Source organism: Tamandua tetradactyla, chromosome 23 (genome assembly GCF_023851605.1).
Source record: "Tamandua tetradactyla isolate mTamTet1 chromosome 23, mTamTet1.pri, whole genome shotgun sequence".
In the NCBI taxonomy this organism is placed as follows: domain Eukaryota; kingdom Metazoa; phylum Chordata; class Mammalia; order Pilosa; family Myrmecophagidae; genus Tamandua; species Tamandua tetradactyla.
Genome location: NC_135349.1, coordinates 836,156 through 852,500, shown reverse-complemented (window position 1 = coordinate 852,500; position 16,345 = coordinate 836,156).

The following is a 16,345-nucleotide window of genomic DNA, read 5'->3' as shown; positions in this document are numbered from 1 at the left end:
GGCTGCCATGCCAGCGGGCACCTGGCCACTGAGCTTGGCCCTGCAGCAGAGCCTGCTCGGAGGCCGCGAGCTGTCCACTGCCCACGGGGCCTCTCGGTGGTCTTAGGCAGAGCTGGCCCCTCCGCGGTCACCGACGCTAGCCCGGCGAAGCTTTGTCTCGGAGCTGACGGCCAGGAAGGTCATGGGGGTGTCCCCAGGCCCCAGCTGCCCTTCTCAGGGAGATTTCCCGGGCCCAGCTTTGCTGCCCCGGCCGGCGAGGCTGCAGAAGACTCGGCCCGGGCCCCGGCTCTCCTCTGTGAGGGATGCGATCTGTGCCCCGTGCAGGCGGGAGGCCAGGGGGCTTTGACCAGGGGCCCCGGGCCTGCAGGCACTGCGGCCCGCCCCAGCCCCCACCAAGAGGCAGGCATCAAGTCCGGGACACAGCTAAAAGTGGTGCAGCGCCAGAGCCCCTGAGGACGCAGGCAGGGCTGCAGGACCCGGACCCCGACGCCCACTGGGCCGGAAGCAGGGCCAGAGGGAAGCTCCGGGACTCGGGCCGACAGACGCCCGGCGGCCAGCCCTGGAGTTCCTCCCTCGGTCAAAGCGGACCTTGGAGGTGGCGCTCTGCTTCTCCCCACCAGGTACCACGGCAGTCAGCACCCACTCCCAGGACGCAGCCAGGTGTGTCCCCTCCCAAGCAGCCTCAGACGTCCTGGCCGCTGTGCCCTCTCTGTCCCCCTGGCCGGGGCAGCCCCTCTCCCGGAGCCCGGGAGCCCGGGAGCCGGGAGGCCGCGGAAGGGTTAACGCTCTTTGTTATCTCCCCTTTTAATCCTCAGATGGGCGGGCGGCGCACGTTCGGATCTGGTAGAGGGAAAGCGTTAACTATTATCTGCTCCTAGCTGACCATCTGCTGTTGCAGAAAATTCAAAACCCTGGAGATCTACTTATATCCACATCGTAAACGAGAAAAGATGTTTTAATTAAGGGAAATCAGGTTAACTTAGCTCTAATTTACAAGCCGCCTGCCTAATGAATTGTCTGGGCTGCTCTCTCTTTGTAGAGAGTAAATCTGAGGATCTCTCCCTCCGCAGTTCAGACACTAATTAACTAACCAAGAATTTTAGTAGCACACCCGCCTGTCGTCTAATAGTTTTACCTAAAGCCAGCCTGGTCATTGCTTGTACAAATTGGCAATTAAATGTGATTGATATAATGAAATCGGATTGTATTTTTCACGTACCTTCTCCCCCACGTCGTGTGCTGTCTTAGCCCCCTGCCAAAGGCCGGCCCGCGGGCACCCCTGGCCCCCACCAGACGAGTCCCCCGAATCTGCCCCCGCCCGGCCGACCCCACTTGTCCGTGCCAAGCCCGGGCCTTGCGAGTTCCTGTTAGAACAACATTTCTATTAGTTGAAGTTAACAGGCATAATCTTGTTTCCAGATATTTATCCACGTTCTGATGGGTGTACTTACATGTTTGAAGTTCGGGGGGAGTGAAAGATCTAAGCAGACATTCTAAAAATACATTAACAGTTTCCAAAATCTATATCGCTGCTTAATTAAATATGTTATCCTGTTTATAGGATCTGTGGCTAATTATTTAGAGTCATTTAATCTACTCAATTTGCACGTTAATTAAACAGCACCGGCTTGCAGAGCGCGGCCGGCGGCGGGGGGACAGCGCCGCCTGGCGGCCACCCGGGCCCGCACCGCTGCGCGCGCTCCCGCGGACCAGGCCCGGGCCGGGGTCGGAGGGGGGTCCCAGGGGTGGTTTGGGGTCCAGGGGTCCGGGGGTCCGGCCGCGGGAGGGGCCGCGCTGTAGGGGTAGGCGCTCCCAGATCCACCCGCAGGGATTTAGGTGGGGAGCTGGTCCATCCGTCTGTCCACCCACCGGCTCCGTCCACACCGCCCCCACCTGTCCGCCCTCCCGCCCTTTCTTTCCTCATCCCCCCCTTCTTCCCTCCCTCCTTGCTTTCAACCACCACTCATCCATCCCCAGGAGCGGGGATACGGGGGAACCCATTTCTGGAGCGCACAGTCCAACGTGTGGAGGCGAGGACGTGGGTGGGAGGGGTCCGAGGCCGGTGACCCCCGGCTGGCGCAGCCACCACGCAGCGGACGCCCCGCGCCCGCCCCCGCGCCCCCCTCCCGAGGCCCACCCCCTGCGTCTCCACTCCCCCGCGCCCCCGCCCCGCCCCTGCGTCCCGCCCCCGCGCCCCACCCCCCTGCATCCCCGCCCAGCTCCAGCCGGGCTGTGGGGCCCGCGGGCCGGGCCCGGTTAACTGGAAAACGATGGAGCCCCGCGCCCCGCCCCCGCACTCGCTGCCTAATTGTCTCGCTCCCGTCCCCATCTGTCCCTCCGCCCGTGTGTGTTTTGGCCTTTGTCTCGCTGCCCTGGGCTGACACCCTCTTTCAGGACCGCTTCTGCCGCCCTTCACCCGTCTCTTCTGCTCCATTAACCCATCGGCACGAGGGTGGGCCACAAAGGCCGGGGCTGGACCGGCGCGCGGGGTCGCCCCAGTGTCCGCCCGCGCCGCCGTCCACGGCCACAGAGTCCGCCCTGAAGGTAGACAGGGGAGCCCTGCCCAGCCCAGAGCCTGCCGGGCAGACCGGGAATGCTTCGCCCGCCGGCGGGGAAGCTGCGCCCGAGACCCGCCGCGCTGCCCAGGCCCGGCACCCCGTTTCTTGGAGCCGGCCTGGGGAGGAAAGGGGCAGTTAGCCCGCGGGGTCCCAGGCCTGCAGGGAGGCCTGGGGAACAAAGGGCCATCCCCTTCTCCGTTCCTGAGGAGGCCCCAGAGCGGAGGGGTCCACTTTGTTAGGGAGCCAAGAGGGGTAGCAGGCGGGGGCAGGAGGCCCAGCAACCCAGCCCAGGGGCCTGGGGGAACCCCCTCTCTCCCTGACCCCATTGCCTTCCCCAAGCCTGGCCAGGTGTCGTGGGAGGGTAGCTGCTGAGTCTTTGCGCCCATCACTGAGCTGGGGATGCAGGCGGAGGAGCTCTCTCTGGAATGTTCCCTGCCCTGGGCATTGGCAGCTCCCTCCCAGCTTCATCTCTGTAGCGGTGGCCTTCCCAGGTTCCTAGAGGGAAGGAGGCCCCCCAAGGATACCCACAGGTCGGCCTGCTCAAAGCTGGAGGCTGTGGGGTGCAGTGCTCAGACTCTCTCTTCCTCTGGGACCCACCCAGCTTTATTTTGCACATGCCCCCGCCCCCCCCCCCCGCCCCCCATCAATGCAGACCCTTGGCTCAGCCTCGGTACTTTCTTGCAAGACTGTCCTCCCGGGAGACCCATTTGTCCCCTCATGGGAGGAGGTACCCCAGTTTCTAGCTCTGCTGGCCAGTTGTTTTGCTTTTGAAATTAAACATGGTTAACATAGCAAGAGGGTGAGATAACAAACAGGATCTGCTGAGACTGCAGGGCCTGGACCCCTGGGGCCCACCCTTTCGCCCCCCACCAGAGGTGGAACTGGGCTGAGCTCATGCTACTGCCTGCAGCCGGCCTGACAAAAAGGGGTCCATTATCTCCTTTGGAGGGCTGGGTGGGCTCCTAAGAGTCCAGGGAGAGTGGGGTCCTCTTGTCTCCCTATGTCACCCTGACGGGAGCCCAAGCCACACTCCAGTGCTGCCACTGCAGGTCTGTACCAGCCAACTCTCGAGCATATCCTAAGCTGAGCCTTTACCTGCTCCAGGTACAGCTGGAATGTCAGCTGAAGGCCATCTGTATCTGGGCAGAAGCAAAAGATGACCACAAAACCCGAGGGCAACTGGCAGGACCGCCAGAGCTACTTTGTGCCGCTGGCTGCAGGCTGCAGACCCAGGGTCTCGGTCACTGTACCAGACCAGCGGCGGGCAGGATGATTTGTTTTTAACAGCAGCTTTTTAAGATATAATTTGCACACCGCATAACAGTTGCCCTTTGAAAGTGTACAGTTCAGTGTCTTTAGTATATTTGCGGAGCTGGGGAACCAGAAGCACCGTCTAATTCCAGAGCATTCCATCACCCCAAATAGATGCCCCATACGCCTGAGCAGCCCTTCCCCAGCCTCACCCTCAGGCCCTGGCAACTGTCCATCTGCGTTGCATCTCTGTGGATTAGGTGAGGATAATTTTGTAAAAAGAAATTCTACCAGCCAGGCCACCAAGAGTGTGAGGAGAGCAGAGTGGGGTGCAGTGGGGTGGAGCCTGAAGGATGCCCCTCTGGGCCAGCGCGCGCCTTCTGAGGTGCTGAGGGCGAGCCTGTCACCTGGGGGCTGGCAGGAGGTGTCCTTGCCCGGCCCAGACCACGTGCTTTAGGTGCTTTCCAGGCAGGCTGTCAATGTTGCCACCGTCCCCAGTCACCGGGGCAGCTCTGGGAGCCAGGCCGCTCCCCAGCACGGCACAGAGCCCAGGCGCCCTGGCACACGCGGGCAGTGGGGACTGTGTGCGGAGGCCCCCTGGCCGACCTCCTCCCCACCTCGGGAGCCAGCACGACAGCTGAGGGCCTGACCTGGCCTTGGCATGCCTGCCAGGTAAGGTTTGAATTTTAGTGCAGTCAAGAGGTTGCTCAGTTCAGAAACTGAAAGCGGAGCTCAGTTTTCTCCCTCAACATAAACTTTTAGATGTGGCCTGTTTTCAGCATCTTCCTGGATCTCCTCCCGTTGTGGACAAGCCGGAATGGCCGGCGCTCGCCCTGGGCTTCTGTGGGCCTCTAGACCTGCTGCAGGCACGGGTGGGCCGTGGGTAAGCGGTGGCCTGAGGCCGGGGGCTGGAGGAGAGACGCCCAGCTGCACACATCCGTTCTCACTAAGGAGAATCACGGTGCAAAGACGTGTGCCGTGCGCTGGATGGACGGCTGTCGCCATCATCTGACCCGCCGCAGAGGGGGGCCTCACACTGCCATCTGCCTCCTGCTAATTCTAGGTGGGTGTGCGGCGGACGAGGAGCTTGGGCGCCCGGGTGGGTCCCCGGAGCCCCCCGTGAGCTGCGCAGCCAGGCCGTCCGTCGTGGCCCCGCCACCTTCTGGCTGGGGCCTCCATCGCTCTGACGAATGTCGTAAGGGACAATGTCGGGGTCCCCCTCCTGCCGCTGCCCCGTCGGCTGGCCGCGTGCTTGCCCTCCTGGAGAAGGCGGGGGCCTGGCACCAAGCTGGAGTGACCAGTGTTGGCGCACTGTGGCCGACCTGCGGTGGCATTGTCCATTCTGGCCCCAGCGGCCTCAGGGGTGCAGGAGAGGCAGCCTGCCCTGGGTGGCCCCGGTTGAGGGTGCCAGCTGGCTATGCTGGCACCAGGTGCTCCCGAGGCCCACACTGTGTCTTTGCATTTGTGGGCGCATGCAGGCCCGAGGGTGTGGTGCAGCGGCCACCTGCCCCCTGGGGCTTTGGGGTCCGCAGCGGGCGCAGGCCCTACCACCCAGGGTCACTGTCGATGCTGATACCTGGCTCTGTTCCGCTAAAGGCCGGCAGCTCTGGGCTGTGGCAACGTGGCCGCTGAGGCTGGAGGGAGCTGCTTGCCGAGGCCAGTGCCCCAGGGAGAGGGGGGCTGGTGGCGCCCTAGAAAAGGCTGCTGCTCGTGGGAGAGTTGGCCAGGAGGACCCTCCCCGCCTGGTGCCCTCACTGTTCCTTTCCAGAACCTTCCACGCCCCGCCAGTCTCTCCCGTCAGAGACCACCAGCTCGGAGGTGCACGCAGCCTTGGGTGCAGCTCAGATGTGGCGGCGGCGCTCGGGCGCTGTCGGGGAGCTGGGAAGCGGGGAGCTCTGCAGCGGGGCGTCGTCCTGAGCCCCCCCAGAGGAAGGAGGGCAGGCTGGGGCCGGAAGCCGCTGGCCAGGAGGGGGGCACTGGGGAGTCTGGGCTTCTGGGGTTTGCGTCTGGGCTTGGCCGGGACCAGGACGAGGCTGTGTCCCCCTCGTGCTGTGGCCAGCAGGCGGTGTGTGGTGTCGCGGGCTCCCCTAGAGAGGAAAGTGCGCTGGATTCCGTATTCCCCAAACTGCAGTCACTTTTCTCTGCCACCTGATGTCCACGGACCGTTATTTGCCTTTTATTTACCTTTACATCTACTGCAGAGAGAAGCCCTTTTTAACTCAGCCCATCGCAGGGCTAAGTCTATGGAATGACGCGTTTGACGTGCCAATTATTTTTTTGACCGCAGTCACCAAAACAAAGTGCCAATTTGTGTGCCTCCCGCACCCTCCACCTGCAACTGCAAGTACCTTACCCTCATTTGGGAACGTGGATTAAACAAGCACGGCAGATTCTGCAGGAGTAGAGGTGATCTTCCCGCGAAGGGCAGCGGGGCTAGGGGGGCGTCTCCCGCGTGGGGCCTCCACTGCGGCTGTCACTTTAAGTTGCGGGGAGGCACGGCTTGGGTAGGTCACTGGGCGCCTGCAGCTTTGCGGTTTCTTGGGTCATGGGCACTGCAGGCTTTGCAGCGTTCTACAGTGAAACGCTGTAGGAGTCTCAAGCTCCCCTGGGGCAGCTGACCTGGCCCCTCTTGTTCCTGGGTAGGGGGTCCGAGCGCCTCCATGAGCAGAGCCGGTCCTGGAGAAGCTGCTGCCCACCCCAGATCCTTTCTCCTCCCCCCAGCCCCCCTCCTCCACCCCCCAGCCCCCCTCCTCCTGCCCCAATGCTTTCCCTCCTGTTCCCTCACTCTTGTTCCAGGAGGTCAAAGACGGGCTCAGGGCTGCCCCGGACAGCGGGCGCCCCTGGAGGTGCTGGGGGGAGACGGGGTGTTCTGTAGAACGTGCGGGAACCGCTTGGGGGCACAGGGCCAAGGAGTGGAGACTCGAGCTGGGCGCTGCCTTTGCTCACGCCCACGGCCTGGGAACGCCGAGGCGAGCCGGCCCGAGCCCGTCACCGTCTGTGGGTGGGACAGGTGCTCTCACACCCGTGTCCTCAGGAGCCAAAGGGGGGCAGCTCAAGTGCCCATGGCAGTGACCACTTGCCGGAGCCTGTCCTCGCGTGGAACACGGCTCCGCCACAGGAGGGGGCAGACTGCGGGGGCCTGCGCGGAAGCTGCCGGTTCGCGAGTGGGACGGAACGCGAGACTAAGCAAACCCACAGGGACAGAGAGAAGCGGAGCGGGGCCACGGGGGCGTTGGGGCTTCGTGGGGGCGTTTCTGTTCGGGGGACGCAGCGGCGGTTTTGGTGATGGAGGTGGCGGCGGCACAGCATAGCGAGGGCAGTTCTCACCACTGAATTGTGACTTACAAATGGTCGCCACCGGAGACCTTGTGAATGTGTACATCTGTCTGCCTGTCCGTCGGCTACCACAATTCCTGAAGTGTGCCCAGTGCTCCCCCCACGCCATGCCCGCCGGCCCTGTGGGGGGTCTGGGAGGGATGGTCGCGCTCGCGCCCCCCCCGGGGCACCTGTGCTCTCGGCCCGGCGTCCTGTGGCCCCCTCTTCTCCCCTCCCTGGCAGACCCCGCTGCCGCCCCCCGCGGTGACGCGCTCCTCTCCGTCCCTCTGTTTCCTGACCGCCCGCCCCTATGTAAACCCCACACGTGGGGCGGGGGCCAGGCTGGGAGACGCTTCTCCAGCCCCCTGGGCTCCGGCCCGCGTTGCTTCTTTAAGGCCCAGCCCTGAGGTTCCCGGGGCTCCGAATCCCGTGTGAAGTCCGCTGGGCCTCCGGTGTCTCGCGCGCTGAGTTCCCGGGAGACCCGCGGCCTGACTGCCTCGGCCTTCCCAGCCCCGCGCCCGCTCCTGCTCACAGGTCGCTCCGCCTCCAACACCTGGCACGAGGGGCTGTGCCCCCACATGTGTGCTGAGCCCCAGGTCTCTGAGGGCACAGCGGGGTCACCACGAAGGAACTGGGGGCTTAGCAATTGCCGTCACCCTGAAGCAGGCCTCACCCGCCGTGATGGGGTCCCCACAAGCCGGGACCAGAGACAGGGACGACAAGCCAGGGTCGACGGGGCAGGTGGACTGCCTGTCCAGTAGCACTGAGGATGGCCGGCAGGAGCTTCGAGCAAAAGCTGGAGGAGGCAGAAGGGCCCCCACTGCGGGCTCGGCTGCTGGCCTGCCTGCGCCAGGATGTGCTCCTTAGACTTAAAGTGAGGTTGTCGCGGCTTCCCTAGGTGGCCCGGGGCCCCGTCATTCGGTCATCGTGCGTCAAGGCTTGCTGAGTTTTTTTTGCACTGGATAGAAATATCTGCGTAATTAAAAGTAAGTCCCTGAACAAGGAGCACCAAAGGTTCAAGGAAATTTTCAGTGTACAGCATGGAATGAGCCATGCTCTTTGGGGCGTCGTCTCACCCCCATGGCTGGACAAACTGAAAAGAGATGGTGTCTCTTTATTTGAACTTCCTGGTCCCCAGCTTCAGTTGTTTTATTAATTTTTTTTATCTACAATTCTAAACTACTATTGCATTTATTAGAACAATGGGGAAGCTTATTGAGGTTGTATTTTTATTAAAATTTCTATTAACTTTTGCTATCAGTGCAGTTGTAGATTAATTAATTTTTACTACTTTTCTAAAGCAAAAAATATTAGAGCTGATCCCAAATTATTTCAAATGGGGAACAAGCCAAAGCAGGGAAAGAGCAGTTCACAGAGGGTGAGCTCCAGGAGAGAGTCAGGTCGGGGGACAGAGGAGACGAGGGCAGTGGGAACTGGGCAGGGAGAGTGCTGGCCACGCTGGGGTGGGCAGGTCAAAGGAGGGTCCAGGCGAGGTGATCCTCATAAATGAGCACGCGCAGGCAGCGCCTCATTTTCTGCTCATTGGTGAGATGCGGAGCACAGAGTGGAAGGGAGAGAAGGCACCGCCTGGCGAGAGCTGCCTGCCCAAGGGGCTGCCTGCACGGTGGGCATGAGTCCCCGCGGCTGCCCACGGCCGCCAATGCTGTCCACACCCCACCATGGCCCCCATGGCCCCGCCACGCCCCGCCTGCCCCTGAGACACTTTCTGGCAGAGTTTGTGTCGCCATCAGCCGGGCACCCGTTTTTGTTTCTAACCTTACTCCGCTGTGGGCTGGGCTGTGTCTCCAGCACCCAGAACTGCAAAGACAGCCGCGGGGACTCTGCAGAGAAACCTGCAGCGCGCTCCAGGGTCAGGTTGGGAGAGGCAGATATTGCTGACCTCTCCGGGGAGCCCCCAACGCCTGGGAAAGGGGCACCCCGCATTCACGGGTAGAGCCAGCCTTGCCTCTGTGGGAAAACCACAGCCTTCTCCTGGTGGGGGGCCAGAGGGCAGGGAGGGGAGCCCACCCGGGGAGGGGAGCCCCCAGGAAGAGGAGCCCCCCCGGGGTCACAGAACCCGCTGTGGGTTCCCCAAGTGTCTCCTGAGCCCCACGTCCCCTCCTTCCCTGAGACCACCCACCTGGGCAGCTGTGTCGTGGGGGTCCGCCATGGGAGCTGGGCCCTGAAACATGAACCCCAATTTTAGGGCAGTTTTAGGCTTACAGGAAGTCCGAAGTTCCCACATGCCCGTCCACACTCATCCCCTGCACTTGGGGGACCTTGTGGGACCTCGTGGGGTGTCAGTCCCAGTCGGGGGCCGTGAAGTCTGAGCCCACGGCTCACATGGGGCTCTGTGCCGGCCGCTCGGGCTTTGGCCAGTGCAGCAGGGAGCCCGCCTTGGGGCATCCTGCCACATGGAAATATGTCCATGGGGCCTTGCCGCCTAAATGTACCCCCAATTCCCCCACTAGGAGAGAGGAGTCCACGCCCCCGATGGGCTGCAGGACTCCCCTGATATGAGCCTGCTCACAGGCCGCGAGGCAGGGGCCCCCATGGGAGCCCCAAGTCTGCTGACTAGGGGACCAGACCTGCTAGAAGTGACCTCTCCATGTGGGAGGCGCAGCGGGGAGAGGCAGAGGCCGCCTGGGAGCCCAGCTAGGGGTCCCGCGCCTGCTGCCCCTTCCCAGCCCGGCCAATGTGGCCCCGTGGACGGCATCCGGCAGCCAGGTGTGGGGACTCACCTGGCAGCTGGCCCCACCCACCCTGCAGCCGCGGGCCCCAGGAGGCAGCCAGACGGCCCAGCGCCTTCTGCCCAGAAGCCCAGCGCGGATCCCTCCACCCCCTCGTCTGCTCTCCACAGAGCCCTGGGGCACGGGCTGGCGGGCTCTGCTCCCCGAACACCTCCCAGCAAGGACCCGAATGCGAGCCCCTGCCTGGTCAGCGCCTCCGGAGGGGGCCCAAAACCCCCAGGGAGCCCAAAGCACGGCCGTGGGAGGAGGACGCCCAGCTGGGCATGTGGGAGGGCCGCTGGCTGCTCGGCGCCCGGAAAGGACGCCCTGCCCCGCCTGCACAGTGAATAGCCTGTGCATCTGAGAGCGGAGGAGAATGACTCCCACCTTCCTTTTCTCTTCTGAGAGAGACTCCTCCCAAGAGGCCCAGGCTGGCGCCCCTGGCTGAGCTGCAGGGCGGGGGCAAAGCTGAGTTCCCGCGCGTGGCCGCAGAGAGCCACGGGAACATTTGTCTGTCAAAGTTCGGGAGCACAAGTGCCGTCTCCAAAATCAGCCCCCGCTCCCATGCACGGGACCAAGAGTAAATCAGGACAGGCCTAAAAGCAGTTGGGCTGGCAGCCAGCGGAAAGTAAAGGAGGCCTAAAAGAGATGTCTGTAAATGTGATCCTGGCTGTTTTCATAAAGTTCTCAAGGGAAGCATCTTTTGAGTGGAATCCTGGATATTTGATCTGATATTTCTTACAAAGAGGTGAAATCAGCAAGTGTGTTGCCTCTCTCTCATGGCCAAGGGGTTGTTTCAGGCACGGGAATTTGGAAGCACGGAAGGAACAAAGAGAGCAAGGAAGAAAAGGAGGGTACAAAGAATCCTGCAGATGGAGCCGAAGCGGGGGGAGGAGAGGAGAGAAGAGGGAGAGGAGAAGAGAGAATTTTTGTGATCTAGAGAGTTTTTGAAAATTGTTTCTGAAGTGAACAAACGGCTGGCAATGGGGTGACAAAGGCTGAGAGGCAGGAGGGCGGGGGCTGGCCCACCTGCTCACCCTGGGAATTCTAGAAGAGGCTGGAGCGGGCCAGAGCTGACGAGGGGCGCTGCAGGATCCGTGGGAGAGACTCGTCCTGGGGCAGGGTCCCGAGTCCCCAGGGACACCCAGACCACGCGCCCTGTGAAACTCGATGTCGGCAAAGACAACACCTGAAAGGCTGCGGGAGAGAAAAGCCGACTGCTGCCGAGCCAGGGGCAGTGCAGACAGTGCGGCGAGATCCAGGGGCGCCAAGGGGAAGGCCCGCCCGACGCGCCTAAGCCACATGGAGACCGTCTCAGGCAGAGGCTGCCCCAGCGGGCGCTCGCTGAGCATTGCGAGGAGATGTTCTCCAGAAATAAAGAATCCACAAGGAAGACGCACGATGCAAGAAGCGTTGGTGAGATTAAAAAAAAAAAAGCTAGCACGGGTAAACCTAAATCAGCATCAACTGTGCAAAGGACGACGAGGACAAGGGCTTCTTTGGGTTAAGACTGAGCTGAAGCCACTGCTGGGCAGAGACAGTCACTGCAGAGACACTCCAATGCCCCTGTCCTGACTGGAGGAGGATAAAGACTCTGTCAGCTTAGACTTTGCTAATTCAAGGGCACATGCTACAAATTAAGAGTTATTTCCAAAAGACTAGAAGTATAATTTTGCTGCAGTGCTTTACAGCTTCATTTCAAATACACTTATTTAAGCTAGGGAAGTGCGTTGGTGTAAAGGAAAATAAGCTGGACAGAGTTTAAAACAGCACTTGTGGTCTGAACACCTGGCAGAAGCGGTGAAAAGAGTACATGCAGGGCTGGCGTCTGGGGAGCACACCTCCCAGAGCCTGATTTCGGCTGGAGAAAGGGATTTTTCTTCTGCATCCTGGAGCCCCAGAGCAGCTGATGCTGAGGACACCAGAATTCCCTTTCAATATTCGAGTAATGCTGGAATCTGCGGACAGTATTTAAAATGAAGCTGCCGTTCGGTGTCCCTGAGACTAAATGAGCAGCTGGGAACTCTTGCTTCCGGCGGTTCTGTTATCGAGACTGTAAATCACGCCTCTCCATGCGCACAGGGTGGCTAGGCCTGGCACCCGGGGTGCCCGCCCGCCCAGCTGAGCCAGCGACAGACTCGGGGCTTTGCGAAGCTGATGGGAAGGCGTGCAGGCGTCTCACTCGGCCCGGAGAGAAATCCTGCTCCCTGGCTGCAGCAGCTGACGCTCCTGGAAGAGTCTGCGTGGGTGGGAAGGGTGCACGGCATTGTTCTCTGACATCCGCAGACGCACGTGGCTCGGGCAAGACCCGGAGGCTGCCCAGCAGACCGTACCGCCCTCACGGGCCTGCCCAGGGGTCCGCAGCCAGGGAGAGACGCTCCACCCCCGCTGCTGCTGCCCAGTGTCCACTGGGCTCCACTCACTCCACATTTATGGTCGTTATTTGGAAGTTGAGAGCAAATTACGTGACGTGGCTGGACGTTCAAGCGAGCCGTGAGGCTGTCAGCCGGAGTTGCAGGCCTGGCCTCTCGGCTCGTCTGCGCGCGACCAGGCTGGCCCAGCAGCGTGGGGACACGGCGCCGGCACCGGCACCACTCGCGTTTCATGCGCTTCCGTCCGCAGGGCTCGCGGAGGCTCTAGCGGACCTGCCGCCCTCAAGGCAGCGCCGCCGGCCGTCTCCTTTCTGCTCTGAAGACCCCTTTGCACAAATGCGTGTCCTCAGACCTCACATGCGAACCCCCCACACCAGCGGGTTCTGCAGTGGCCTCTGCCGCACAGAGCTCGTTTCCTTTAACCCTCACGTGGCATAAACTGCCTGCGACTCCGCACCCCTGCGCAAGGCAGGCTCAAGCTTTTTCATCAGGGCGCACAGGAAAGGCCCAGGGCCCCCTGCTTAACCTCGCATGGCACTGGGCCACCACGGCAGCCGGGGGGCGTGCTAGCTTCTGGCGGCAGAGAGGGGTCCCCAGGCACCCGCTGGCCAGGCCAGCCTGGGCATGCGGCTGCGGAGGCAGAAGGCGCCCAGCAGCGCCGTCGCCGAGACCCGTGGGCCTGGGCGGCAGTGTGAGCAGAGTCACGGCACCAGAGGCTCCTGGCTCTCGCTGGGCACCAGGTGGGCACTGCTTAGACACACCCGACAGGACAGGGCGGGACGGGAGTGCAGCTGGACAGGCTGCAGGGACTTGGGCCCCAGGTCACAGGTGTCGTGGTGAGAGTTTTGGAAGAAAGGGTGGGATTTCTACTCCACTGATTGCAGGAAAAATCGAGCTGATTATCCAGCCCCACTACATCCTGAGTGTACATTTACATTTTAGCCACTTCTTTAAAATAAATAGCAGGTGTTCTCTTCTCGGCAAGTTGTGGGGTCTTCTGTGGATATGCCACTGTTAATTTGAACATAGGTCTCAGCTTAATGGCTCCTGTTAGTAGGGGAACAGGGTGAGGTTTCTGCTTACGTGGAATTTACACTTTAGGGGACACGGACAGGAACAAAGATAGTCCCCTTGACAGGAAGTAACACATCAAGCAGTACAAAGTGTGAAGAAAGAGTAGGGGTCTGAGTCAGCGCAAGGGCAGCTGCCTTACGTTGGGTGACAGGCGAAAACCCTGGGAGGTAAGTGAAATTGCATCTGGGCTCTGCGTACGTGGCACCCCGTGGCAGAAGGAGCCGCGGCTTCCTGGAACCGTGTCTGTAAGGCGGGAAGTGGAGCAGGTAGGCAGCGCAAGGAGGTGAGCGGGCAGAGGCGGGGCATGGCCGGCAAGGTGTAACCTGCACCCCCTCCCTGCTCCCCAGCCCTGGGGGGCCACCTGAGGTGTCCAGCGAGGGGCCGAGCAGGTGCGTGCGAACCCCGCCTCCATGCCCGAGTCCTGCGCCTTCCTGAGCATGGTGACCGAGCTGTCGCCACGGGTGCCCTCTCTGTCTGCCCAGCTCCCGAGGTGTTCCAAAACCCTCCGTGGTTTTTCTGTGTAGGAGCCAACTGCGGCCCAGCAGCTGCGGGTCAGCCTTGGGCCGTCCACGCGGGGCTGGGCGTGGGGTGACCTTGGAGCCCCCAGGCTGAGCTGGATGAGCAGACATGGGGTGGACGCAGTGCGACCTGGACACGGGAAATGTGTGGACGAGGCGGCTGGTGCGGCGGCGAGGACGTTGTCACGGGCGTGGCGGGGGGCGTGACGGCCACGGTCCGTGGTGCTCCTGCCCGGGAGTGGACAGGCCGAGGGGTCCACGGGCTTTCAGCGCCTCCCGTCACAGCGTTGTCCACTTCGGTGGTGAAAACGATGCTGCTCCGGCCACTTGACCCCATAAAGCGAAGGTCGGCGCCAGCGGGCAGAGGTTCCTACGCCCCGGCCAGCAGCAGAAGTCCAGCAGGGGGCCGCTGGGGGACCCCGGGACTAAGCCGCAGCCCGGCTCCCCCCCAATGCCAGGGGACATCCCACAACTGTGCCCTCCCCCTCCTCGTTGTGCTGGACCCTTCCTCAGTGGGCAGTTCCGCGCCAACCACGGACACAGGGCCGGCAGCCACCGTGAACCCCCCCACTGCCCACGCGGAAGCTCTGCGCCCGGAGCAGTGACACCCCAACTCCCGCCGCGCTGGCGGCCTCCGCCCGACCGTCTGTGCCGGGTCCCCTGCCCTGGACAGTCCCCTACACCAGCCTTTACCGCTCAGTGTCACTTCCCCGGGTCAGCCATGGTGGGGGCATCAGAACAGCTGAGCAGGTCATGCCACGAGGCAGCTAAACACGAGCGTCCCCTCCAACAGGCGAGGGATGGAGCTCAGGGACAGGGCCCACGCAGCCGCAGTGGCAGGGTGCGGGGTGGAGCCCGAGGCCGCTGGCCCCAGGGCTGCCCAGCTGCTGGACAGAGGGCCACGGGGGGAGTCTCTGCCAAAGGAAGGCAGAGGCCGGGGGTGGGGGCCCATGCATGTTCTGGAGGCCTGAAGGGTGCCAGGGTGGGAGCATCACCCGGGAAAGGCGGTTCATTTGCCCAGCCTCGCCCCTCACTCATGCGGTCAGCGGCCAAATCCTGACCGCGTGCGCCTGGGGGCCGGGGCGGCCCCAGGGTGTGTGGATGAGCCCCAGCCACCCCTCCGGCCTGCCTTGGACCTGCGGTGCCTCCCCCTCTGCAGATGTTTCCTTGCCTCAGTTTCCCCGGGTCTCTATGGTGCCCGCTTCCTGCGTCCTCTTAGACCCTGCCGACCTAAAGCCGCAGGGGAGCTGTCAGCGGAAGACACGGACTTGTTTCTGGATTTGAAGGAAGTGAGTCTACGGCACAGAAGGAGCATCGTGGCTGGGTAAGAGCAGACACAGGGGGCCCGCGGGGGCTCGCAGCCGTTCCTGGGAGGCGGGAAGAGCCAGAGACGAGGATGGGGAGGAGGGATGGCGATGCAGGGCGCCCAGTCTGCAGGGCAGGCGTGGGGGGGCTCAGCTGGGGCGCAGGGCAGTCTGGGGTCCCTGACTCCTGGGTGTGGGGGCTGGCGGGTGATGGGGGGCACCCGGGCAGGTGAGGACAGGGCAGCCTTTGGGGGGGCACCTGGAGCTCTGTGTCCGGGACATCCCCTCCCAGCCGCCCGGGCTGCAGCGGGTATGGGAGCTGCAGAGGCTGCGGGCTGCACACTCACTCCCAGTTGCCTTCGGGCCTCGACTGGTCCCACCACGAAACCTGCTTCTGGGTTTTGCAAGAAGGGGTCCTTTGCCCGGCTCAACAGGTCCCCTGCTGCAGGGGTGCCGGGAAGCCAGGATGGATCACCCAGCCGAGCTCAAATCTGCCAGGAGGTCCTGGTGGGCTCATCGAGCCCTCGGGACCGCAGGGCATTTTACCCCGCCCCACGGTCCAGCACGCCTTTACCAGCAGGGGAGGCACAGGACACTGGGATGCCTCCGGCCACCAGAGGGCTGGGCCTTGTGGGGCCCCTGAGCATGCGCCCTCACTGCCGGCAGGGTGGCAGCTGGCATCCAGGGAGGAAAACTTTAAATCGAAGGCATTCTATCCGTTTACGCAGCCCCCGTCCCCCACGACCCACGAAGGCCCTGCTGCCACCTTCCCATGCGCTGGGAGAAGCGTAGCCGCGGCCTCGTCCCGTGCGCAGAAGCCTCTTCCCTGGGAATGACCCTCCCCTGCTTCCTCTGCTCTGAAGGGGAAGAGACGCCTTGCCACATTTCTGTGAATTCAAGAGATTTATTCTGCAAACTGTGCAGGTTCGGATTTATCTCGGCAACTTCCTGGGTCGAGACGAAGGCCTCATTCTCTCTTAATGATAATTCCACGAGGCAAGAAAATAGAATGACACAGGGCAGCCAGCCCCTCCGGGGAAGCACCGGTGGTCTCCGCCTGCCACCGCCAGGCTGATTCCCGAGAGCAGATGTCCGGGCGGCAAGTCCATGGAGAGTGCTGTGCCCGGAGGCCGCTGCGTGGGGGCTGAGCAGCAGGGGGGAGGGCGCTCCTCTGGGGCCATGGCATGTCTGGTTCTGACAGTGGTCATGGCTGTGGGCATCGTG